The sequence below is a fragment of the Passer montanus genome, unplaced genomic scaffold (genome assembly GCF_014805655.1).
Source record: "Passer montanus isolate IOZ18808 unplaced genomic scaffold, ASM1480565v1 scaffold11, whole genome shotgun sequence".
Taxonomy (NCBI): domain Eukaryota; kingdom Metazoa; phylum Chordata; class Aves; order Passeriformes; family Passeridae; genus Passer; species Passer montanus.
The window spans coordinates 19095451-19122926 of record NW_024357613.1 but is presented as its reverse complement, the minus strand read 5'-3'; the positions used below and the strand labels follow the sequence as shown (position 1 = coordinate 19122926).

The 27476-nt window shown below is 37.9% G+C and overlaps 1 long non-coding RNA gene across 1 annotated transcript; it reads right to left on the bottom strand.

The window, feature by feature from the left end:
• Window positions 1-709: 709 nt before the first annotated feature.
• Window positions 710-27476, bottom strand: LOC120510951. Its single transcript, XR_005629637.1, has 3 exons — window positions 27353-27476; window positions 11335-11498; window positions 710-2592 (listed from the first exon to the last, which is right to left on the bottom strand). It is a non-coding gene; the product is annotated as an uncharacterized LOC120510951 (long non-coding RNA).

The following is a 27476-nucleotide window of genomic DNA, read 5'->3' as shown; positions in this document are numbered from 1 at the left end:
GGAGAATCGAAGGATATTGAAAGTCTAGATACTGAAACTGCAAAAGAGGGATGTACAAAACCCAGCATTTATGGCACCTTGAGAAGAAATTTAAGAACTCTGTGCTGGTACATGCAGTGTACTAAGGAGAAGAAAACTGAGAAGAAAATAAAGGACAGCTCACACCCTGAACAGGATGGGCAAAGGTACAAAGAAAGACAAAAGGTACACAAAGATTCAGAGAGAAAAGAAAGCTAATCAAAATGATGTATAAAGGTTGAGAGGGCTCAGAGAGAATAAAACTATTAACAGAATAAAAAAACCTACTTGAGGTCAGCTCCTAAGGGATATAAAAAGGGTATCAAAAACTATCATAGCTGCCAACATAGGAAAAAGCTGAGAGCCATGGTAATGACTCAGGATGCTCACTACACTCCGTGGCATCACAGGAAGTCCTGGCCAGACCACCTCAGTACATGCCTGTTAATCCTTGAATGTGGGACAGACTATTTAGACAAACACATTCTCTACTAATTATGAGAATGTGCATATGAGCATGAATTTAAAATAAACCCATGATTCCCTACTACAACATCTCATGAGACATTTGTAGCAAGAAGTTAACATTATCACCTAAAAGGTCTCAAGATGCAAGAGATAAGAAGGTGTAATCAGCTGCTACTAATGGAAATGCAGCAATATTTAACCTGCTACTTTGCTACTGACTGCAAGGCCACAACCACAAGATCCCATAAATGAGTGTCTGTGGTGGGTAGACCCTGGCTGGATGCCATGTGCCCACCCAAGTCACTCTTATCATTACCCTTCCTCAACTGAACAAGGGAGAAGAAAATTAAAAGAGCCTCACAGTTTGATACAAGCATAGGAAGAGATCACTCAGCTGTTACTGTCATGGGCAAAACCAGATTTGACTTGGGGAAACTAATTTATTACCAATCATATCAGAGCAAGGTAATGAGGAATAAAACCAAATCTTAAAACACATCCTCCCCACCCATCCCTTCTTCGCAAGCTCAACTTTATGCCTGACTTCTCAGGGAATCAGGATTGAGGTCAGTTCATTGCACATTGTCTTTATCTCTCCTTTCTCCTCTGAGGAAGAATTCCTCACACTCTTCACTTCCTGCAGTGTGATGTTTCTTCTGTGGAAGACAGTCTACGAACTTCTTCAATATGAGTCCTTTCTCTGGGCTGCAGTTATTCACAAACTGCTCCAGTCTGTGTCCCTTCCACTGAGTGCAGTCCTTCAGGCACAACCTGCTCAAGCATAGGTCCACTGCAGCAAATCCTGCCCAGCAAACTTTCTCCAGCATGTGCTCCTCTTTCCACAGGTCCTGCCAGAAGCCTGCTCCAGCAGGGTTTTCCATGGGGTCACAGCCTCTGTCAGGCATCCATCTGCTCAGGCATGGGGATCCTCCACAGGCCACAGGTGGATCTCTGCATCCCCATGGCCCTCCATGGGCTGCAGGGGCACAACTGCCTCACCATGGGCTGCACCATGGGATGCAGGGGAATCTCAGCTCTGGAACCTGGAGTAGTTCCTGCTCCTCATTCTGCACTGACTTTAGAGTCTGCAGAGCTGTTCCTCCCATATGTTCTCATTCTTCTCTCTGGCTGCAATTGCTCCTACGCAATAACTTTTTTCCCTGTCTTAAACACATTACCCCAGAAGTGCTACAACCTTTGGTGATGGGCTTGGCCTTGAACAGGGATGGGTTCATATTGGATCTGGCTGGCATTGGATCTATCTGACATGCAGAAAACGTCTAGCAAGTTCTCACAGGAGCCACTCCTGTATCTTCCCACTACCAGAGCCTTGCCAACCCACTACATTGTTTAAAGAAAGCCTGATATTGTTATTTCCCTATATAAAAAGGACTTTTTATATAGGGAAATAATAATATCAACATGCAAAATTAGGAAACAGTAGTTCTTTTCACTGCATGCAGAAGAATTTCTAAAATTAGTTGTATAACAGAATAATCAGGCATGGTGAACCAAAAGTTTCATCAACTGACCATATGTGCTATTTTTAAGCTGTTTCTTTTCCAGTATTCAAAAATTCTAGTATTTGGATTTATTTCCTTATAAGTCTATATAAAATATTTGGCACTTCAGAACAACAAGGACACAAATCTACTAGGTTTTCTTTCAGAGAACAAATGCTTCACTACTCTTTTAATGTTTTGATTTAGAACTTGGGTTTTCATGTTATTTATTTATTTATTTAAAGCAATAAAAACAATAAACACTTGCATATAAATGCCTTTTTGACCAGGGAAAAGTTAATTTATAATTTTCACAAAACATCTCAAATGAAAATTAAAGTAGTACCAGGTAAATAGGCATTATTCTTATATTTTGCACAAACATGGAATGGAGAATGCCTTACATTTGGACTGTTACTCCTGATACCTGATATCTTCAGACAGCTGTAGATAGCCTATGTAAAGAAAGAATAATAAAAAAGTAGCAGGATCAGTTTTGTTCCAGATGAAGAGGTCTTACACAATCATCTGTCTAACAGAATTTATGTACTTCTGAGCAGCTCCATAAAGCAGCGTGTCAACAATTAAAGGTCTAGCTGCAGCACTGTAATAAGAACAGAAAGAAAAATAAATGCAAATAAATATTTTTCAAGTGAAAAAGGGGCAAGACTATTATACTCTAGCAATAACACTTATCAACATGTTGTGATAGGAAAGGAGAAAAAGCTTCTACAAATATATCTTTGCCAGCAACTAGGAACAAAGTGCAAAATTCATTTATTTTTCCCTAGATTAAGGAAATAGAGTACATAAATACTGAGATACAGGAGTATAGTGGAATATTGCATATTCTCAAGCTCTCCTGAAATTAAAAAAAAAAAAAAGCCAAAACAAAAAAACAAGTAATAAAGGTCAAAGGTGGAGGTATTACAGTCAGTGAAACTTACACTGCAATAGGAAAACCAGAATTTCCTCAACTGGCACAAAGCCAACAGAAATAATAAAAACACTACCTTTATCAGCCATCTTATGCTTTCCTTTATAGAAAGAGATAAGAACAGGAGAGATGCTTGCTGCTTCCAATACTTCATTGATTTCAAGTCACAAAGTATGCTTGTACCAGAGGTACAAGATGTTGTTGACCTCATCCTGCAACTGCAACTTAAACTGGAGTCAAGAAATGTGTGTCTATGGACCTATTTAATGCATTTCCACTGAAAGTATTTTTTCCTTCAAATAATAGAATGTATAGAGATATGAGCAACTTCACAACAGCATTATTCTCCCAGACACATGCAGGCAACCAACAAAGTACCACTATCATCTGAACAAAGCATATTTTCCTTCCTTTCTCCTAAAATTACAACCATTCATAATCACAAAGCTAGTAAGTTCAAAATATAAAAGAAATATTACATTATTTAAGCGATCCTTTTCCCAGTGCTAGACAGTGATTTTTTCTTTTTTTGTTTCAATGTTTCAAATATTTGTTTTAAAGTTTCAAGTCTAAGTGATGTTACCATGAGAAAAGTATTTCTCTTTCAGTCTAAATTTTAATTTTCTTAATTTCCCACTTTCATTTTTATTTATAATTTCTGTTGTTATTTTTTTAAATATTTTTTTCTATGCATTTACAACTTGCAGACAGATAAGCTGTATTTCTTCACAGCTGCCTTAAAAAAAATCCTGAACCGAATTAGTCAGTTTTGTAATAAACTATTATTTGGTAAAGCTGTTAAATAGCAATGAAGTTAAAACTATAGAAAAGATTACTCCTTCCGAGTCAAGGCATGACTGCTAAAAGGCTTAATTTTCACTTTTCTTTGGGTACAAGTCAAAACGTACTGTACCTGTCTGCAAAGACTGTGTGGTTTGTAGCAAATGGATGCTTTATCAATGCATTATGAATGATATATGTAATGATTTTTCCATGAATCCAGAACCTTCTTTTCCAAAAACTTGGGGAAAAAATGATAATTTTATTTGATCATAACATAGCTTGTACATGAACTATTGATCCATTACATTCTTTCATGCTCTGCAAGGCAAGGGAGTCTCTTTATCATCTGCATTTGCCATGGCAAATTTCTTTAAAAGAACACACTTTGACAAAAGGTAAGGGAATCTCACATAAAATCATGTCCTTGTGATATCATCTGAAAGAGGCAGATCTGGAACCAATTTATTGAGTGTAAATTACTGCCAATTTTGCTTTGAATAACAAAATGCTCCAGAGATTTCTGAGATATATAGCTATTGGGAGCTGTCTGAGGATTTTTATACATGAGGATTTTTCTACATTTCTTTAACACATCTTTCAATTTAATCAGATACAAAACATGCACAACCTAGCATTCAGGGAAATTATGTGGATTTGTCACACTTCCTGAAGGACTTTGGGCTCCATGAACCAATGAATGGATCACACTGAACCATGAATGCAGTTTGTTCATCTGTAACAGAAAAAACATGGATATTTGCCAAACAAATGTTTCAAAATCCCAGAACAACAAATAATTCTAACAGAATTTAAGTTATTCACTAAAATTTATTAATATTCACTATGTTTTCCAGAATAGAGTAAGGTAGCACGAGTTGTGTGTATATGAATAGGACTGCAACAGGCAGAACAGGTAAACTGTACTGCTGAATTAATATGCATTTCCTAATTGTAATAATCCAAAATCTCAGATGAAATATAAAGGCAAAAGCTTTGTGTGTTAAAATTTCTGGTAAAAAATACACTGATGGACCTTTTTCAGCCCTGTAGTCCACATTTGCTATTGTTTATCACTGATTATAATTATAATCATATCTTGGTAAAAAAAACCAATTTAATCTAGCACTACACATATTTTGAAAAAAATTATGAATGTTTTAAAATAGACTTTAATTGTGAGGATTTGTATTCACTGATTTGAACAAATATAAGAGGCAAGGCAAGGCAAGGAATCAAAAGAAAATGAGACATTTAGAACCAAAATAACAACAAAAAAGTATGTAAGATCAGCCCTCAGATGCTGCAAATAAGTAAATCTTGCTAAATAATTATCTGAATCACTAATTTGTTGAAAAAATATAGCTCTTTTCAACTTGTCGGTGAATCCAACATCACCTCCCTTGGGCAGCCATCAGGTCTTAGCAGGTCAAAAGTACATCATGCAATAAATGAGAAACCAGACATAATTTTGTAAAGCATACCAAATACACTTGCATATTTTGTCAAAGTTAGCAGTCCATGTATCAGGTTTGCACTAAGAAAGATGTTTTCAAGGGCTTATGTTAGAAGTTAACACGTAATACATTGTATTGTATCCAATGTATCCTATTTTAAAAACACAAGAGACTGAAATTACCTCAAAGACTTAAAATTGTTGTCCCTGGTAACTAAAATATGAGACCTAGTTTCTTTAAGCAACTCTTTAGCCTACTGAAAATACAATTATCTTGTTTGTTTTAACCTTCTTCACTTCTACGTAAAAGTCAAATTATTGACTGGCTGTGGGCAGTGAACACTGAGCAGTATCAGGTGAGCAGACTAAGCTCTGTGACCATGCCCAAGAAACTGGAGGAGACCATGAGTAACCTCCTCAGAGGTGAGCTGCTAAGAGGAAGGACTGTCAGAGCCCAGCTAAAATCAGAGCTCTAACAAAACAGACACAGAGAAATCCTAGCCACTGTAGAAATGGGGATGGGGAGGTGATGGGGTGGGAAGGATTAACTGAACTAGATTTTTCCAGAAAACACATTTCAAAAACTAGGATGTTTTGTGAATTCAGGGTCAATTTATGAAACCTGAAATATGAAAATATGCTATTTATGAATCCTTATATTAATATCACAGGCATTTTATCATACTGCTTTGTTTCTTCACCTGGAACAATACTGTGTTCAGGAATATACATCGTGCCGCTACCAGTAGGAAAGAATAATCAAAACTACAGAACTGAAAACCACATTGCTTCTGTAAATTTGTGTGGAGTTCAGAACTCAACAGGTGCCTGGATCCAGAAGCTCTGCCTCTTACACGAGCGTGTAGTTTCTGGAAGAGTAAGAAATTCATTGCCTCCAGCTACCAATTACTTCAGCACTTATAAGCCTCATGCCTCCCTCTTAGACAGGATTTTACTGATGTGAAAGCAGATGTCTTGGCTCTCAGCTCCTTCTGACTGCATTGGTAGCCAATTCCTGCTGAGTTTGGAGTCACACCTGCCTTTTTTATTTTTAACTTCAAGCCCAGAAGATGATTCACAATTTGATTAAACAAGGCCAAAATTACTATAAAATTTCCCCCAAACAAATGATGGATCAGAGCTCTTTTTTTTTCCTTTTTACAAAGTAAAAATACCATGACACTATTCCTTCCTTAATCTATGAGTCTATGAGGGCTATGCAGTCTTAGATAACCTGTTGTTTATCTTAACTGTGTAAACAATGTCATCCAGGTGGTAAGTAGGGGGCCTCACTCCTGCTCTTAAACCTTTGTGCAATCGCAATGACAACACAGCCATCAGGACATCCTAAAATAGTGCTCAGCTCCTCAAAAATGGTTAGGCAACCCTAGTCCTGTCTCCATTGTAAAGAAAATAAAACAACAGCAAGGGAAAAGGGAAAGAATTTTATTTTTACCTGTGAGCTGTAAATATTTTCTTACTAATGTATTTTGCCTGTATATTTAATTTAAAAGCTATATATTTTTATTTGTGAGCTGGGCTGTTGTCAGGGTTCTGAGGTTGAGATGACCCCGAGCTAGTAGAAAGCCTTTTTTCTTCCAGCCCTGCAACCAAAGAAGTCGAGATTCGTTGGTTCTGCTTTTCAAGGATGTTTATTTTTCCTTATTTATAACATTATTTCCCTGACCAGCTGAGATCTGTCTAGCAGGTCAGGTTGCAGCACAGTGACTGCCCTTGGGGTGGTATTAATTTTATACTAAAAACTACATGTACTTTATTTACAATAATTTTCCAATACCTATGTTAGATAGTCTGTCTCTACTCTAAACTAATCAAGAAGTGTCACCATCACAGCAGAAGATGGAGGACAAGAAGAAGGAGAAGGGGCAAGACATGCCCAAATTCCTCCATCTTGCCTCTTGAACACCCCTTCTAAAACCCCAAAATTCTACTTTTTCACCCTGTGAAAAACTAACTATTATTCTACTCAAACTCTTGTGACTTGCACATCTTCACACAAAGTTGTTAATTTTTTCCATGGGCTAAAATCAAAGGCACAGGTGGTTTTGACTCTGTGCCAAGGTCTCTGAGCCCCTTGCCAGGGTCTCGGATCAGCCAGGGCAGCCAGCGAAATGTCCTAGGTTCCAACAGGCTGTGGGGGAAAGACAGGATTTAAACTAGTGCCAGCTAATTAGAGATCCAGCAAACTCTTCGTGTGTTGATCACAACACTTGTGACAGTTTGGGGAGAGGCTACAAATTTTTATTACAGCAGTTGAGGAGCAGTTAACTATTGATCCAACAGAGAGCAGGCTGCTGATTAGGGAACTGTTAAAATGTTTTCTGACCAAATTTTTAAATTTTGTGGGAAGGACAGGGGTGACTCTTTTCAAATTTGCATACACGCAGAGATATAGCGCATATAAATAAGGGTTGTTTTTTGAAGGCTGAATCACGTTCTTAACAAATCTGACAAATCTGCTTGTTTATGTGTTCATAAACACACACACCTGTGACATGTATGTTTCAGATACAAGAGAGAGAAAAGAAATAAGGAGAGGAGAGGAGAGGAGAGGAGAGGAGAGGAGAGGAGAGGAGACTTTGGAAAGATAATTGATGAACTTTACACATGGTTTATCTCACCTCATTTCAGCCATCTAAAACATAGACTCAAAGTAGTGCACAGGCTGCCCCTACGGTAATGGCCAAAAAAAAACAAAAAAAAGAGGAGCCCAAGGAAGGGAGACATCCTGTTCTAGAACTTGTATGTAGGGGAGAGAAGATGAAAAAAGCAATGTGGGTAGGTGACACCAGACAACCAATTTTGCCTGGACTCCAGGGTGGCTCCCACCCTCTATATTGCTAGCATCATTTATTATCTAGGCTTCACTGTCATGTTTTTTGAACACATTGAATATTTACCAGTTTATTAAAATTTGCCTTGAAAGCTATTATCAGGCATTTATCAGGCTTTTACCTGCACAGCACCACATTTTTACTTTTGCAGGACATTCCCAAAGGCTGAACCACTGAACAAGGCCTGTGCTACAACAGTGGGTTAAGCTGTCATGCAAGAAGAAAAAATTGTATTAGTTTCATGAAGCCTGCCTTTGCAGCTCCCTGTCTCATTGCACACACCTTCAGCCCCTCTACCAGAATGCGCTGCTCTCAGAATGGATGAAGGCCTCCATCTTTCGGCTCCCAGAGCGTTCTCCCTTTATCTTCCTGTCAGCTTGTCTCCCTAAGCAGTTTGTAACAACTGACCTTCAATTTCCTAGAAATCAAAACATATAAGGGTGTTTGCTAACTGTTGTATCGCTTTGAAGACTATCTCTGTCAAACCAAAGTTTGCACCTTGTCAAAACCAGAACTGCTGACACTAAGAAATTGCAATACTGTCCTTCACTTAATGTCTTGGGAATGCTGACAGGGATGGATTGTGCACTTTGTTTACTTATTTATTTATTTTTGCTTATTTTGCACATAGCTTCCTATTATGTTAATCAGCCTAATACTACAGGGACTGTTCATAATTCACCATAGATATGGAGCAATGGGATTTCAGTGACCAAGGAAAGAATAATATGAAATGTCAACAAAAATGCAATGTCCAAGAAATTTTGATCAGTATTTTAGATTAAACAGTAATGCATAGTAACTTCATATCTGTCATAACTTTCAGTGGACTTCTAAGTCTCTCATAAAAAGTGAGCTTATAAAAATCCCACTTAACCTCCTCAAAAATCCAATTTTGCAATTCTTTCATTATTATAGATGTTTATTAATAGGGTAACCTGATAGAAAAAATGCTGAGTGACTTCTACTGGTTCTTATCCCCTCAAGTACTACTAATCCCCTCAAATATTGCTATATTTTGTGTCCTACAAAAATCTCTTCTACATCTCACCAGGGGTCATAACAGAGATTCAAAATTATGCAAACTTATATACAAAATTAATCATAATCAGCATTTTGAACTGGCTTGTTAATTTAGGTTTTTATGGTAATTTAGCTGTGTATTAATTTTGTCATGCAATATTTTCATGGACTTTTTTAATAACCATGTACCAGATGGTGTTCCCTTAAAACTACCCATTTTAAACCACTTACATTTAATCTTTTCAAAGGTAAATTTAGTTATATCAAATTTTACCTTGAAAATGGCTTGCAAAATATATTAAAGTAGTACAAACAGACAAATTAGCAAAAAACACATCAGTGAGAGCTCTGTAAAAAAGCTGAGTGCTTATGTACTTAAACTTATACTTTATGTAGAAGGCAGCAAAGGCTTTGGTTTTTATTTGTTTTAACTGCATGGTGTAACTTTCCCATATTCATGGATTTTCATAGTGCATTTTATTTTTCAACTCATTCACTGTTTTCATCTGTTTGAGATCAAATTGCAGTCACCTAGTACAGAAGACAAGGACTAGCTGTTCCCTTATAACAGTTCCTTATGAAGGGCAGGCAGTAACAAAACAAAACAAAATTTAAAAAAAAAAAACCCAAAGCAAAAAATTACAACAAAAGGTCAAGAGTATGAGTTCAGAAAGAAAACAGAAAACAACTCTGATAATGTTAATATTATTCACAATGCTTTCATCCTGAAGGCACTTAAATCTATGCTTAATTTAATGTACCAAATGAATAACTTTATTGAGTTGTGAAAAATTACTCCTATGAATAAAATTTAATGTACATAAAGGTATAAAGAGGTCAGGGTATTCATTCCCTTTCTATTAGAAATAATTTTAATTTTCTTGAATGTCATCTATGAACACATCCTAGCTTTTCTGCATCCATTGTCATGGTTCTGTACTAAAAGCATCACAGGTTGTCATTGAAGAATAGAGTAAGAAAAAGGTCCTCTGTTCTCATTTTTATTATTGTTCTTTCCTTAGTTAACTTGGCAAAGTAATTTAACATCTTTGTGTCTACGGAATATAGTTACTGGAACATCTTTTGAAACACTTCAAACCTACAGTTGAAAAATTATGCTTATTCAATGCAGTATCATAAATACATTACATGAGAGTAGAGTAAAATGGAAAAAAAGAAAAACTATTTAAAAAGAAACAGATCCAATGAAAAGGGAGTGGTGGGGAAAAATAATGCAAGTTTGCTTCATTTTGCTACATTCACAGTGTCTGGACGTTTTCTCCCTCATGAAATTGAACTTCAGTGATTTGCTTTCACTCCCCATCCCTCATTCCTATGGAAGAGATAATCATACCACAAAATAAAACAGAGAACAAAGTGACACATACATTGGCAGTGGTAGAGATGTGCCAAATACTGGAAAAATAAGGAAAAAGAACATTTAATTCAAACTGAATGTCAGCCCTCTCAGAGAAAGAGGATGCATATATTAATTACTCAAGTAACCTTGTCCATTGTGCTTCATCCCTTTTCCTGTATAATCACTGATTAGGGGGTTTTATAGAGAACAGTACATTATCTGGGTTGTCTGTGTCTATGTGATGGTATGCTTCAAGCACTTCCAAAAATCAACCCCATAAGGTGTGTTCTATTCAGGCCTCCACGATCATACCAGCATATCCCAAGCACATCCAGAGCTCAGAAAACAAGGAGTCTTCACACATTATACCTCTTCCATAAGTTCTCACAGCACACCTGTAAAAACCTGCTCTGGGATACATCTGAGAGATCTACCCTGTATCACTGCATGGGAGATGCTGTTTAATTTTCTACCAGCATCTTTGACAACATTTGGAAACAGAGGAAGAAACTTGGGCTGGTGAGTTTTGCCTCTTCCTTCCCACTGTCTTCTAAAGGCCTGTTGGTGGTGATGTCTGATGTCTCACCTGAGCTCTTGAACACTAACTCACCCTCCACTCTTCCACCTGGCTAAGACACACCAAAATGCCCTGTGGTTACCCTCATCACTGTCTCTTTTTAATAAAGACTAGAAAGCTGCTCAATTTACCAACACCCAGAGACACATCACAGGTCATGCAGAGGAGATAGTGATGAGGCATAAAGTCATTTTCTGGACTGGTCATGTGGATGAAGTGCATCTCTATATATGGTCTTAGATATGTAGGATGCAAAAGACTTAAATTAAGGCATTCCTTCATAGCATCAGTTTAGGAGACAGTATTGTGTAATTTTTTTTGTTTTTCAAGGGAATTGAAATATAGTAGAGTAAAATACCTTCACTGTGACTCATGGAACTCATGGCCAAAGAACTGACAAAGGGCTACTGGGATGTAGTGTTCAGCTTCTCAATGCCCTGTGGTTCTTCACAGCAGCTGCTCAAGGCATCATGCAGAGGGCTCCGCCAACTCATCCAGCTTCAGGTCTGGAGAGAGCACTGACTGCTAGGTCAGCAGAGAAGATAAAGATTGGAAGAACGTTAACATAACCAAGAGACAGGTTTCTCGCTAGAAATCCCTTGAATTAATTGACTAGAACTGGTATATCACCCTAAATTTATAGAAAATCAAGCAAAGGATGTCATAGTTAATCTTCTCCTCATGGTAATGCTGCAAACCAAGACAGGATTTGTCCATTCACGTTTTTTACACAAAAAGAAATCTTCAAAGGGCTGCCTTAAATTTTCCTTAAGGAAAAACCACAAGCAAACAATAAAAGTCCTTCCCCTGTGCTTAAAGTTCTTTCCCTGCATTTGTGTTATTTACCTCACAGTGTGTCCTGTAGCTTGGCTCTTCACGCATTATAGGGCTGGACTTCCCAAAAGTCACTTTGACATTGGTCCAAGACAAATCTGTAAAAGTGCAAATCGGGGATGCATGCCTGAGGCAGAATGCAATACACACCCGCCTACTGACTAATCAATACAGGGTGTTGAAGACTAACTGTGATACTGTTGAAGGCTAGTTGATACTGTTCAGTCCAAAGAAAATTCTTGGTAATTCCCGTTCCTTAGAGTCATCTCACATGGAAGACACACAAAGCTGAAAGTCAAGAATATTTCAATTTTTTTCCTCCATGCTGTTGAAACATAAATAATGAAAACATTCAGGGTGGAAAAGTCTGGAACAAGAACCTGGCCATTGTCCTGGAGGATGGCCCGGTTGATTTGCTGAGTGGGAAGGGAAAGGGAGGCAAATAAACAAAATCCTGGTTTTCTGAAAGATCCTCTTTTTCCTGTACATAGATGCTACACAGGTGTCTTTGGCACTGCATTCGAAAATGCTAAAGAGAGGAACACTGTAATAAGACAGGGCATCTGCACCTGCAGGGAATACTTAAGAAGTCAAACATTGCTGTGATCAGAGTTGGGTAAATATCTAGTAGTTGCCAAGACTGCTAATCCAGTGCTTTCCAGATAATTGAATTGTACATAAGTGTACAAAATTCTTTAAAAATGTTTGTGTGTTCATCAGTGCATTATAAACTGTTACTATAAAATACACTACAACAATTTCCTTTTCTTTTATTTCTGACTAAAGACACCTGTGCTGTTTAGCCTTGTATGTCTTCACTCCACTAACTCCATGGTCAACAATTTGTTTATCCATTGCTATAGCTTAGTCAAGTAGAAACTGTCAAGTCAAACAGTGAAGGAAAATAATTACAATTTTGTGTCATGGGCTGAATGTGGAATGTTCTCAATGGCAAAATTCTGCTGTAAGGAAAGTAATTGTGACACGCCTACTTAGATGAAATATTTCTGAATTACTTCATTACTCTTCTCATTTCAGACAATCGTGCCCATTTCCGTCTTCACTTATTTCTCCATCTGATTTGTCAGGAAACAAAAACTGTGTATGTTTCATAGTCATCTTCTTGCTCCAAACTCTCAGATTTCACATTTATGTTCACCTTATTACCAACCAGCTGGGATAAAAAGCAAGTGAGCAAGTGTTTAAACTTAAAACACAGTAAATTAAGATAAAAATGGGGAAAATGCTTTCCTTAAAATGAAAAAGAAAGTTGTTGACCTGTTGGAATGACTCCATAGGAGAGACACTAAGTTTATGATAGGACTGGAACATCATTCCTGTAAGGAAAGGCTGAGAGAGTTAGGGTTGATTATCATGGAGAAGAAAAGGCTTTGGGGAGATCTTATTACAACTTTCCAGTACCTTGAGGGGGCTTCAGAAAGAGGGAGAGTGACTTTTTATATGGCAGATAGTGACATGACAAGGGGCAATGGTTCTAAACTGTAAGAGGGCAGGCTTAAATTAAATGTTAGGAAGAAATTCTTTACTCAGAGGGTGGTGAGGCACTGGAACTGGTTTACTAGATAAGTTGTGGACTCCCCATCCCTGGAAGTGTTAAAGGCCAGGCTAAATGGGGCTCGAGTAACCTGGTCTGGTGGAAGGTTCCCCTAATGGGACAAGAATTAGCAAATTTATTGTTAACAATGCATGTGATTAATAACTGAGCTTTACAAATTTTTTTCATATTGAGCCTATAGAAACAGTTCAGATTTCTTATATATCAAATTTGCCTCTATTCCTCTTTCTTTGCACCATCTACAATTTTAAACTTTTCTAATATCCTCTGTCCAAAAATACAACAGGGAGAAAAATCCACATGAACACTTTAAAAATATGTTTTCATAAGAGATATAGTTTCTATATTAAAACCACAGAGGTAGTAGGACTTCAGTGCAAAAGTTCAACTTCATAATTAATGCCAGTTGGTAACTCACAAGACATGCCACCTACATCCTTATTTCTAAGTACTCAGTAGCAGTTACTATATTAAAGTTAACTGCTCAATGGCATTTTCCATAATAAAGATCAGATTGAAGAAAATGTGCATATTCAGATCCATAAAGTTAATTAATCAATAAGCAATTTAGACAAATACTCATTAATGTATCACAAACCAAACCTTTTAAACAACAACAACAACAAAAAATTTATGGTGAAGTTCTATCAGTTACATTTAAAAGTGTGAATATTATTACTAATTATTGAATACATAGCTAGCGAGCCCGACCTTTGCAGACTGTGCCCCTTGTTCTGCTCTCAAGTGTACATTTCCAACTGTGGCCACGTATGTGAGTACAGAGTTTTATTATATCTCATATCTATATTTAAATTTCATTCTAGCATGTTAAAAATCACTTCTACATCACTTCTTAAGTTTTAACAAGATATGTCCCTGGCCCCAAAGGGTTCACAGTTTTAATGAAACTTGTTAAGACATGTTGGAAGACAATAACTCAGGAAAGGAGACACAGGCAGAAGAGCACTGCATTAATGAAGACAAGCAGAGAGAAAAGGAGAACTCAGAATATCATCTCTGTTTTTAACAGACCAGCAGTAAAAAAAAAAAAAAAGACATTAACACCTGCAAGTCCTTCTACAACAATGTCTTGTCAGCAAGTCTCTAGCAGAGAAATTTTATAAAAGGTCTGATTTTCATTCAAATTAGACACAGAAACAGATTTAGGGAAGGGGATACCCAAAGAAACTGGGAAGTCAAACAGAGAATTAACTTTACCAGCCTACTATAGGAGTTAGCAGAAGTAAGGTTTATCTCACACAGCCCCAGAAATTTACTTCAGAACAGGGAAAAGAAAAACTCTCCTCATGGGAATCAGCTAACTTACTTCTAAGATCCACAGCAAGATTAAATTAAAAGCATTATTAGAATCACCTGTTTCTATTTGTTGACCATACTGGGGAATAAGCAGCCCAGATATAGACATCTGCACTTAAGATGTCATCCATCTATTTGCATTTTAGCAGTCAGTCCAAAATCGGGTAGATGGATTCCAATACATATCCCATTAATTGGACAGTATTCTGAGGAATGGTGGGCAGAAAGGGACTGAGAAATATTTCCATCTTGTACGAACAGTCAAGGAAGGAATCTTGTTCTTCACTGTCAGATGTTCTTGGTAACTTAAGAAAGTTACTGTTTAAATAAGCAATATCCTTGAACTTTTAACTGTATTTCCAGTAGCTGAAACAATACTTTGGGAATTGAATTCAAAGAGCAATAATAGATGATAAAATTAGAATATGGAAAACAGTCTAACAATAAAGATGCTTATAGGAAGCCAGTAGCACAGGCATAAGAGAAGCATGAGAAGAAATACTGAATACACAGAAGAGAAAAAAGACATAGAAATACATGGCTGAGAGAGAAAAATGAGTGCAAGAGCTATATAAGAAAAAAGATTAGGCAAGGCTGTGTAAATGGGATGAAAGTATCGTATTAAATATACAAAGAGACAAGAAGCCAGAGAAGGCATATAAAAGACAGGAAGAAAAGAGATTAGAGCAGCTTCTTGTCAGTATATTTGAATATCATGTTTTAGCAGTTTCATCATTAACTATTTCTCAGTATCTTTCTCTCACTTAAGATGGGTATGAAATAGAAATATGTTCATATCTAAGCATTTCACTGAAAACAAACTATTGGGTTTTTTTAACCCTGTGCCACTTTTGAATATACAGCACATTGTAGTGTTTGAAACTACAGCCATCTGTTGGCTTCCCTTCTGCAAGGTAACCAACTTATTTTTAAAAGCCTGGTTGTTAATACACAGAATATAAAGCACAGATGAAAACCTAACACTAATAAACAAAAATAAAGTTTATGAATAATCACATTATAAAGACATTTACCAAGACCAAACATTTTGAAGCTGAGTTGTTCTGTGTGAAGGTGACACCTTCTAAAATTAATTAAATGTACAGTTAAGCCAGTTTTAAGGAACCTATACTGAGACATCCATTCACGACTTTTTTCAAGCACACAAATGACTTTATCAATTATGACTCTCAGGACCAGAATCCATACTGATTAATTCAGCATGGATCTGCTGACTTCAGTGGCACTACTTACATTTACTGTGATAACAGTCAGCAATGTTCAGCAAGAACAGGACAATAAATCATTCACCAGAAATTTTCAGTTATATCACTTCAATAAAAGGTCTAGGATTCACTGATTAACAACAGTGAAATAACAGATTCAAGTGTGCATTCAGGAAGGAAGAGAGAAAGGCAAAAGACAGAAAGAAAGGGAGAAATAGAGGGGGAAAATATTTCAGTGCAATCAGACACTGTTGGCAGGAGAGGACCGAGAACATTGCCAGAATTTATGAAAGACAAAAACCTGCGGCTTTTAGCAGGAGGTCTAATACATTTGGAGTAGATGCTCTATACTGTGTTTTGGTTAATTCCTTTTATTTTTTGGGTTTTTTGGATTCAGTGGTAGATAGCTATATAAATTAGTACATCTCTGTCATTTCCTTTCACTCACTCACCCATAGTCATTCATCTTTAAAAACAACAATAAAAACCCACCCTCCAAATAGTCCTTCCTTGTGCCTGACAATTTGGGAACTACTTTTCTTGCAACCTCTCATATTTTGTATAGTGTTGTCAAAATGTGTCTCTTCAGAATGATGACAGCCACTGTAGCTCCTAACAGTAATACCCCCTATTTTGACAGAATATTTTGCCCTTCAGTAATATAAATGTGTTTCTCTCCTCTCACACTTCAGTTTGAGCCTAGAGCACATATCAAGAGCATGATTCTATTCTCACATATGTTTTACACTGATACAAGGCCATTGATATAAGCTGAACTACTGCCAACATACAACTCTGTAACTCAGTAAACTTAGCCATTCCTTTAAAATTCCATGCCAGAAGACTAATAAAATGACCTGAAATACATATTTAAACACATCCAAAAATCTGCATTTCTTAAAATTTGAATGATACATTCACATCTGTTTTCCCCAAGCAGTTGAGCTCCACAGCACCTCCTCGCAGACCTGTGGACCATGAACTGCTTATTGACAGTCATATGGATGAACAAATTGTTGACCATGGAGTTAGTGGCATCCTCGCCATGTCAGTAAGCAGCATTAGTCATTCTTGACTTTGGCTGTTACTGTGTTACTGTCTGATGCTTCCTCTTTTTCAGATATTTTAATATTTTTTTCAATACAATCTCAAAAAAGAAATACTGAGTGTTTCAGTACAAAAAAGTGTGTCTGACATATACATACACTTTTAAGCAGACTGCTTCTATGAAACAATTCACTCTGGACACCCACCATGCAGCCAAGTAAATTATTTGGTTAAGAGAGCATATTTTTTTCTTCTCCCAAGTATTCTCTTCCAAAATTATAAAGTATGTCTTTTATTCCCAATTCTAAAACATTTGTTTACCTTAAGATAAGCCTTGCCTGTTCAATCAAATTTTAGATACTGTACAATTTTAGAATAGGACATAGCCTCTTCCTCCTTTAAGATGTGGGGAATTGCAGATAATGTGTTTACAAAACTAACGGTGTTTAGACAGAGATAAAAGACCTTGAGAATTTCATCCCTGGATCTCAACTTGATCTGAATCTGGACTATATCCTCAAATTTTTAAATGTGAGCATTCACTTAAGGCAATTATGGGCACTCAGCCAATGTTTTAAAACTGAAATAGATGTCCTGACATTCTGAACAATAATGTTCAATGCTTGCTTCCAAATTTCAACCATTGCAGGATCTCTGGAAAAAAAATCTCAGATTTTCACCCCTGAAAATCTACCTCTCCAGTCGCTATTAAAATATCCAAAAAGAGTGAAGATTAAAATGGTTGTACTGCCCTAAATTTTTATTGGGCTCCACATTCCATTTCAGAAGTCATTAGAAATGCTAAAGGAGGCTTAAGATTTTCCCCTAATACATTCCCAACTTCTAATTATTTTCAGCACTGGGGAATTGCTGAAGTAGATCTGATTTTGCACACTCATTGACAACCCCCACCACCACTGGATTTCTCTTTCATACGCTTGTCCAGTTTGCCTGAGTCCCCGAAAATTTGGTTTTTATTTATTTTTTTATTATCTACAACATCCTTTGGCAGGGAGTTTCAAGGTGAGTTACTTGCCTCATGAGCAACTCTTCTGCTTTGAGCTTGACTCCTTTTAGCTTTTTATGATGCCTGCTATTATTTTGCTGGACAGCAAATTATCAATCCCCAGCTCATATTTCCTTGCCAGTCCTGATTCTCTAGTACCATAATCTCATAACATGTCCCTTTTTCTTTTCCAGGGTGAAGCTTCCTGATTGACTTAGCTAATCCTTGAATGGTCTTTCCATGGAAATACTGGGTATTTGAGAAAATACAACCTGTAAAAACTCATCATATTAATTTATTCTTTTTGAAAAATGTATGCATTTGGATCAAACAAGCATGCAGGGGAGGACTGTGCTGAGATCTCAGTTCCTGTTCTTTAGCATGGAATTTGGAAGCCTGAGCTAGGATGCAGCTTTTTGTTACACTAAGTTTCTTGGGAAGAACTATGTGCCTCAGAAAGACATAATTCTTAGTGAGGGGAAACTTAAAGCCCCAGATAACTGGGGATACTGTTACAAAGGATATACTTGATCCTCCCAAAAATTCATTATCAAAGTATCGCTTCTGGATGCTCAGGATACACTGTTCTGAATCCTCCCTTCAAATCAAGCTCAGAGAAACTTTATTTTAAAGAGAAAGGCAGGCCATACTTTGTCAGCAGCAGTAAAGCAGGAATGGTGCCACCATACCATTTGCACTTCCCCTCACTAGAACCAAAGCCATAGAAGAACAAAGAGCCACTTGGATTCTGATCTTAGTTTAGAAAATTCTTTCTGTGTTTCATGCTGAATAGACATTGTGGACTGGGCATCCCTGAAGGAGGCCTAGGAGGAATAACAAAAGCTGTTGTTAGCCTCAAACAAATGCTGCTGTCCTTTTCTCTGGCTTAGAAAGTTATAACAAGGAAAAACCTCAGGTTTCAAACCCTCAAAAAATGAACTGGAATCCAAGACTTCCACTAAGAACTTATTTAAATAAGATTCTGTACAGGTATCTTGATCAATATGTTAAAACAGATCACAACTGAACTTTGTAGGGGACAAGCAGCATAAATTTGTCCATTTCTATGCTAGTTCGGATTGGGATAGAGGTAATTTTATTTCATAGTAGTAGTAAAGTGTTCAGTTGGGTTTTGGAATTGTGCTTTAAACAGTATTGATAGTACAGGGATGCTTTCATTATTGATGGACAGCACTTGTACACAGCCAAGGCCCTCTCTGTCCTCACCCCACTCCATCAGAGAGGAGGCTGGGGATGCTCAAGGAGCTGAGGGGACACTGCTACGACAGCTGAGCCCAACAGACCAAAAGGACATTCCATACCATATGGAGTCATGCTCAGTAAATGAAGCTGGGGGAAGTAGAATAAAGGGGGAAACATACAAAGTGATGGCATCTGTCAACCATTACACCGGATGGAGCCCTGCTTTGCTGGGGACAGCTGAACAACTGCAGGCCTACGGCAAGTAGTGAATGAATTCCAGGGTTTGCTTTCCTTGCGTGTACAGACTTTGCTTTATCTATTGTTATCTTAACCCATGAGCTTTCTCACTTCTACTCTTCTGAATCTTTCCCCAACATGACTGAGGCAGGAGTGAGCGAGTGGTTATGTGGGGCTTAGCTGCAGGTGTTAAACCACCACCATTTTAAACATTAAACTCTTACAGAAAGAAGAAACTTTAACTCTAGACAGGTTTATCTGTCCTTCATTTTCATTAATGCAAGGAAAAACTCAACACAAGACATCATCTTTTACCACTGCCCTTTGTGATTAGTGGTGTTAATGACACACAAAGTACATAAAATTACTCTTCTCTAGCCTACATAAGCAGGATGAAGAGCATTAAAGACAGATTCAGCATTAACTCTCAATTTCGTTCCTTTTAGTAGAACAAGCTAAAAGGACATGGGGTTTGTGTGTTTTTCTCTATTTATCACAGTTCAATTTGATTAATGACTAGGCAATATTTTAGAGTACATTAATAACATCAGAGATGAAAGTGCATTTTTAAAATATTTGTACTCCTCCCAGTATAAAGAGGATTTCAGTGCATTTAGATAATTAACATGAAAACTGTGGCCTTATTTTTATTTTGATCTTTGCATAAATATTCTCCAATTAATTTTTAAAGTTTATTATCTAGCCCACATGTAGGAACTGCAATGATTTTCTCATAACTTTACCAGTACAGCCAGTTAGAATTTTACTAGCAGACTATGTGCATGCATGAAATAGCAGCAAGCTTCTTATCAAATGACAGCAATTATATATGCAAGACGTAATGTATTGAAAATGTTGATTCCATAGATTGAAAGGCTAGAAGTTGTTTTTTTCCCCAAACACCTAATAAACAGAGGCAAAGAACACCAAGTAACCTACAAGTGTTACTAGTAATACAAATACTTCTGAGTATCCATTCAAAATGCAACCAAAGAAGCACAAATCCAGGAAATGTGCCATAGAATGACATCTGGTAAAAAATAAAGAACTTGAAATATTTATGCAAAATTAAAAATTAAAAGCAAAATAAGTGAACTAGAAGGCTTTCCAATAGAAGAAGGCTTTATGGTATAATTTTTTTAAAAACCTACAATGCCTTGTAAACTGCCCCAGAATAACTGAATGAATCAGTTCTGTGAGGAATTTTGCTTTGTACATAAAAGATTCTATAAATTCCAGTGTGAAAAAATCCTCTAAGGGAAAAGGGCTGTACTTGAGAATGGAAGCCCAGGGCACGAAAAGACATATGTTGAAAAATACAAGTCAAAACTAAGATACCAAGGGTGCAGCACAGAAAAAGAAAAAAAGCAAGAATATGTAACAAAACAGGATAGTAATAAATTTTATACAATCCAATTAGAAACAAAGATTAAAAATACAGTTTCTCAGAACTATAGGAAATTGGTTCTTGAAACACCACATAATTGAAAGAAAACTATTTTGAGAAATGCGTGTCACCTTGCAAGATATAAGACAGCCTTAAATCAATGAGCTCAGTTTGATAAACTGGACACCATTATTAAAACAGGGTTGAGACATATTTTTAGAGTTAAATTTCAATAAGCAGAAAGAAGTCAAGGATTAAGACCATCCAAACTAATATGTAAAGTGGTCTTAAAATAATGAGGTTAAACACATCTAACAAGATGTAAGATATTAAAAAAAAGTCACACCACTAACCTTTGGACAAAGGCCTTCAATAGAATGCATGCTAGCCAAAATGTGGCATTTATGTTACTTCCAAAACCAAGAATATTTCCACTGATAAATGCACATACGGGGGAGGGGAGGAGATAAACAAGGAAGGTAAGTTGCAAACCAGTGGAGTGAAATGAAAGGATTTGAGATGCTACTTGAGCCAAGCTGGGAATTGTCATAATCTGAAAATGCAGCTTTCAGGAAATGAGGGAAATTATCATGGACTGTAATAGCAAAGAGGTAAAAAGGGAAAAAGTGGATAGCAAAGGTAACATATATGCTTTTATAAAAAGCATAAAGTTAAAAATACAAAAACAAATTAAAAGAGCCTCCTTAAATATAGCAAAAGCAAGAAACTTTTAAGAGTAACTATGTCTTCTGGGAACTTCAGAGAATAAAGACAGCAATTAAGGAGAAGGACATTGCTAGGAGCACAGAAGATTTATTTGCATCAGTCTTCACAATAGAGGATGTTAGGGAGATATCTACTCTTGGGTAATAAAAATTAGGTACTATCAGATGAAGAGGTGCTGGAACAAATCAATCATTTGAAAAGCAGGAAGCCACCAAGACTGAAAATCCTGAACAAGTAGTTGAGCTATGCAATCTCTAATTGAAAAACAACTCCTTTACTGGAAGGTTAGAGAATAGCAAATGTTTCACATACATGATAAAAGGAGTTTAGAACGATTCAGGGAATCAAAGATTCATAAGTCTTACATTCTGTACCTAACAAATTAAAACCAACAAAATAAAATACTCACAAAACCATGAGATGACAGATCTGTGCAAAGGAAGATGATACCTCACTCATCTGCTGGAATGTTTTCAACGCATCAGTAAACTACTGAAGTGGTCAAAGGAGAACCAATAGACATCATTTATTTAAACTTGCTTGACAAAGTTTCTGAAGGGAGACTGATAAAAAGAAGAGACATGGACAGCAAACTGAAGACCTCTGTTCAGCATAGCAGCTCTCAGAAGAAGCAAGATATTAAATTAATCAAGAGGAGATGATAAAGAAAAACAATGTCATAAAAATCAGAGCTGCAGCCTGATCTGAACTGCTGTGTGCATTGCTGATTTCTACATCTTAGAAAGATATCAGAAAACTAGAAATTGTTTAAGAGGAAAGGGACAAGAATTACAGAAGCAGGGTTTTGTGGAAACAGAGTGGAATATCTTAAAAGGATATTAAATAGAGGCATGGCAAAAATATGATATAACTGCCAGAAGTAAGTCAGATTCTCACTTCTTCCTGCATTAATACAAGAATATGGTGACATATGAATATGTTGAATTAAATAAAAAGCTAGCAAATCTAACAGAACATCAGTTTTCACTTAGAATTTATGCTGTGGGACTCATAATTTGATAATGCTGAGATAGAAAAAAAAATTAAGATTGAAAACAATTAGGTGCTTATGTAGAAAAGAAGAATGCATGGAGTTAAAACTAGCTAAATTACTATTGCAGGGGAACTTAAAACTTCTTTGGACATTTAAAAAGAGCTCTGCATACTGCAGACTAGGTGAGATTTTTCTGAAGTCAGATTGTGAAAAACAGTCATGTTCTGGGTTTTCTGCACCTTCCTCAGGAGCCTTCAAGAGCCACCATCTGTGGTAGGATGCTGCACAGGCCTTACATGTGATTCAGATCTGCCCATGCTATGCCCATCACCTATTGCATAAGTTTCACTTCTTCTAGCCCAGTTATATTTTTATTATTGAATTTATTGGATTGAATGACAATATCAAAATACTTAAAGCTAGTAGCACAATTTAGAATTACTTGTGAAAACCTTTGCTGAAAAAGACATACAAAGAATGAAAACAAACAAGCAAGTAAATCACTAACTTCTTCAACTTGAAAACTTTCAACCAACCAAAGGTTTGATAGAATTTGGAAGGTGACATTATTGATGAAAAATCAACTTCCCAAAAGTAAATTAGTATTTTTGCCAAAATTTTTCTATTTCAAACCAGAACATTTTATTCACCCATGCCTCCAGTTATGCTATATATTCTTGAGCACCATCTACTGGTGCTGCATTATTAATTAGCTATTTATGAATATAGGAACCATTTATCTAATAAAATTAATTAGAATCATATAAACTTTCCAAGTGTATTTAAAATTGAGAAGGCAGCACATAGCCTATTATTTATTAAATTAATCTTTCCTCTTAATAACAGAGAGAAAACTAACACTGGTGAAATTCACTTAAAATCTGAAATTAATAGAGAAATGCATTAAAGTCTTAATGGTTTGTAACATCCTGGACCAGAAAAAAAGTGCAAGTCGATGAATTTTTTTTCCAATTTGCATTTGTTCTCTATCTGATGGAACAACAAAGTATTTTTCTTCTCTTCTTATGAATTTTATAATACCTGTAATATGGCCAGCATCTTCCATTTTATTTCTTTTTTCACACCAAATTACATAACATTTCTCTTCAAGTGGTCACACCAGCTTTGAATTTAACATTTTTCCTGACTTGGTGCTGGGAAACACAGCTTGGTGTTCTGCAGAAGAATATGTAATGCAGAGTAGAAAGTCTATTCTTGCCAAAGGGGATTTTGAAGGGCCTTGCATATCTGTGAAAAGTGGGATGTGGGAAACAGACCAGTGGCACTTCTACATAAGCCAAGAGGCTCAGGGTAACCATCCCTCAACTCTTACCTGTAAATTGAGTCTATAACAACAGTTTCCTATCTTGTGTACACAGAAGAACATACATAACTCTGGAGTCAGTTAAACATCATGATGATGATGATGATGATGATGATGATGATGATGATGATGATGATGATAATAATAATAGTAATTAATAAAGTCCTTCTTAAAAACATTTTTAAGATTTTTTTTAAATGTATGCCTGAAGTACTGCAGATAGACTGTCTTATTTGCTCAAAGGAGTGACACTGAAGGCTGCAACAGTGACCTTCACTTGAAAACAGTCCCCCTAAGAGTGACTGGTGATTGAGGAAGAGAACAATCCATTCTCCAAAGCCACTTTCTTTAAACTGTGGTCTTCCTTTTCAAATTTGCACCAGAATGGTCAGTGGTAATTCCAATTCCAATTGTGTTGAATTCTGTGCCATGTTCACCAAAATCTAGACTGAAATCATCTAGCTGCTGTCACCAAGATACCAAAGATCTCAGAGTGCTTCTGCAGGTCTGGGGGAAAAAAACCTAACTAAACGAGCCCTTTAATTTATTCCATCCAATATATTAAATTGGGTAAGCCTCATTTTTCTCATTAATACAGACATTACTTAAAAACATTACTTTCCTCCCTCTTTCCTAGTTGGGATCAAGCCCAGCTTTGCTGAAACAATTGCATTGAGTCTAGAAAGCGGCACTATAAATTTAGCATTCACTATGTTGTGCCTATCCCTACAACACTACTACTGAGCAACATAACACTTCTTTCAGTGCCTTGATACTTTCTTTGTAGTACAGATGGCACCACGTGCACCATGCAGGGCTGACAGCCCTCCCATGAAACAGTGTGGGATTGCATTAATGCATTATTCCTAGGTTTTAACAGAGGTACTCAAACAAGATTGATCTACTCAATATTTCCAAATTATGTGCATAGGTTCACTTTGCATCTGCCCTTCAGGCTGTAGCTTAGGAATAAATGCACACACAAAATAGGACCATTCCAAACACAAGTGATCCACATGCCCAATTTAAACAAACGCATTGTCACATTTCTACCTACTTATATTTTGCAGACTTAAATATATCCTGACTCTCACTTACAGACTATCAAAATAACCTATATATACATAAAAAATAACATTTTTTCTTTTACCTCAAATGCTGCATGACACCTGGCAAACAATTTTTTTTTCTCAAATTGGCCTCAATTCCAGTAGAAAAACACCTGCAAGTGGATTGCAGATATTTGTGTACTCAGAAAAATGGTACAGCTTATTTTAGTTCCAGTCATCAAAACATGAATTGTTCAAGTCAAACTGCACAAATCTTGTAAACAAATTTTGAGAATGCTCTGTGCTGCCATCCCATACCACTCTGTCCCACCACCTCCCACCCCTCTGCCCCTCAGCTGCCATAGTTAACCTAAGCATGACTTGTGCAGCTTCCACCGTTCCCTTCATTTTGTGGACAAGAGGTTAAGGAGTCTTCCATCCCAGACTCCTCTCCAGCACTGCCATGTCTTCACAAAATTGAAAAGTTCAAGTTAATCGCTGAGCTGGAATACCTAGGAGATGTCTAAAGACAATGGCTTACCATACATTGTATATTCATTATTTTTTTAATTTCCACTCACAGTTAAAGGAGCTACAACTTGCCAGTGCCATAGAGAACAGGTAAGAGAACTCATCCAAGTTGTCTTTTGTGACTTACCTTACAGTTCTTCATTTAATATAAAGGAGATGAAAAACTTATTCAAATATTGCATTGTATGTACACCTTTGATTTATTCTGCTCATATCACTCTGTCAATGAACAGAAGTTTCCTTTAAGTACTTTAGGTGACATGATGATCACCCACAGATAGTATGGAATGTCACCAAATGTGAGAGAATTTGATTGTCTCTAAGCCAATAACAGTTCAGCTTTCATTGCATTGCATTTGCTGGGCACAGAACCTGAACATCTCTCATATTTTCCTTGCTTTGGGTAGATATTGTTTGTTTTATTTTGACAACAGGGATATAACATATTTATGAGTGCAAAAGCTAGCAGGGAGGTGGTTTACAGCTTATACCTATGGAAAATACAGTAAAAAGCTATAACCGTGCTTTGGATTACTTTGGTTGAAAGTGGTTTGTGACCAGCAATACCTCTCTGATCAGAATTTGTGCAGCATGTAATTGTAATCATAAAAGCTCTGTATTACAGGAATTCAAACCTTGCAGGGGCTAGAACAGGACCATAGGGGAGAAAATCGCTTGCTTTAAGGACTGATTGGTTTGGATGTTGTCCAGAACTTTAAACTTTCATTTCAACGGGGTGGGAGGTCGTGTCCAAAACCACACAGGCATGATGCATATGAACTTTGAAGGCATGGAGGGGCTGTATTGCACCACGAACTCAGCAGGGCCTTGTGCTCTCTGCAGAATGGCAGCAGTGGGAGCACACGACAGCCAGGCTGAGAGCTGCTGACTGACAGCAGCATTTATTAAAATGTCATCTCCTAATTTTCACGCTGGATATCTGTTGTCGTGCAGACTGCCCCAATATCTCACGCCAGCGGGAAGAACCAGAGGACAACCCAACCCGACCTGAGGAGCAGAAGGGACACAGCGGGAGGGGAGCGCAAAAAAAGCATACCAACCATACCCAGACGTAGCAGAATTTAAAACAAAAAGAAAAAAGGGAGCGCCTCGCTTGTGGCAAAGCTTTTTTCATGAACCTCCCCCGTCTGACCGCACCCGCCGCCGACGGTGCCACTTCAGCCGCTGTCGCCTGGCAAACTCCGCTCTCAGCCGGGGCAGCGCGGCTCCCGCACTGGCACCGCGCGGGCGAGCCCCGGCTCTCCATCCCTGCCCTGCGAGGAGGGCGGCCGGCGGCAGCCGAGGGAAGGGATGCGGCTGCCATAGGGCACAGCCTTATCTCTGGCGGGGAACAAACGCGGCGTTAATTGCAGCCGCACTGAGGAAATTGCCATTGTTTCTAGTCAGAGGCGGGCGGCAGTTTGAGAGGGTTTATCCCGGGAGCCCTCTATCAGTTAATCTGCATCGCGGGGCCGAGCCGACAGCTCCCGGGGCTGCGGCGAGGGGGAGGTTGTGCTTTGGAAGAAAAAACAAGAGGAAGGAGATCAAGTGCGAGCTCCCCGCCCCGGCGTCCCCGTTTCCCTCGCTCCCCGCCCGCGGGTTTTTCTGACGCCGGGGCGCAGCCGGCCCCAGCGCTGGCGGCCAGGAGAACCTGCGGAGCGCAGGGAGCGGCGTTCCCGGGACGCGCGGGGCTCCGTGACGCGCGCACCGCCCCGCAGCGGCAGAGCCGCGCTCCCGCCGCCGCCGCCGCCGCCGCCGTGCTCCCTGCGCGCCCGGCGCTCACACCGCTCCCCGACATCGGCAGCCGAGGACCCCCCGCCGCTGTCCGGCCATTAGTGCCTGGGGGGGAGGAGGAGGAGGAGGAGGAGGGAAGGAGGAATAAGTCTATTAGTAATAACAACAACAACAACAAAACCCACCAACAAATCCGCACTAGCGCCTTAGTCCTTCTCTCAGACCGTCGACTGCCTGGCATCGCCGTGCATCGGGCTGCTGTGCTGAGACTTTGTTTCAAGTAAAAAAAAACAAAAAAAAACCAACAAA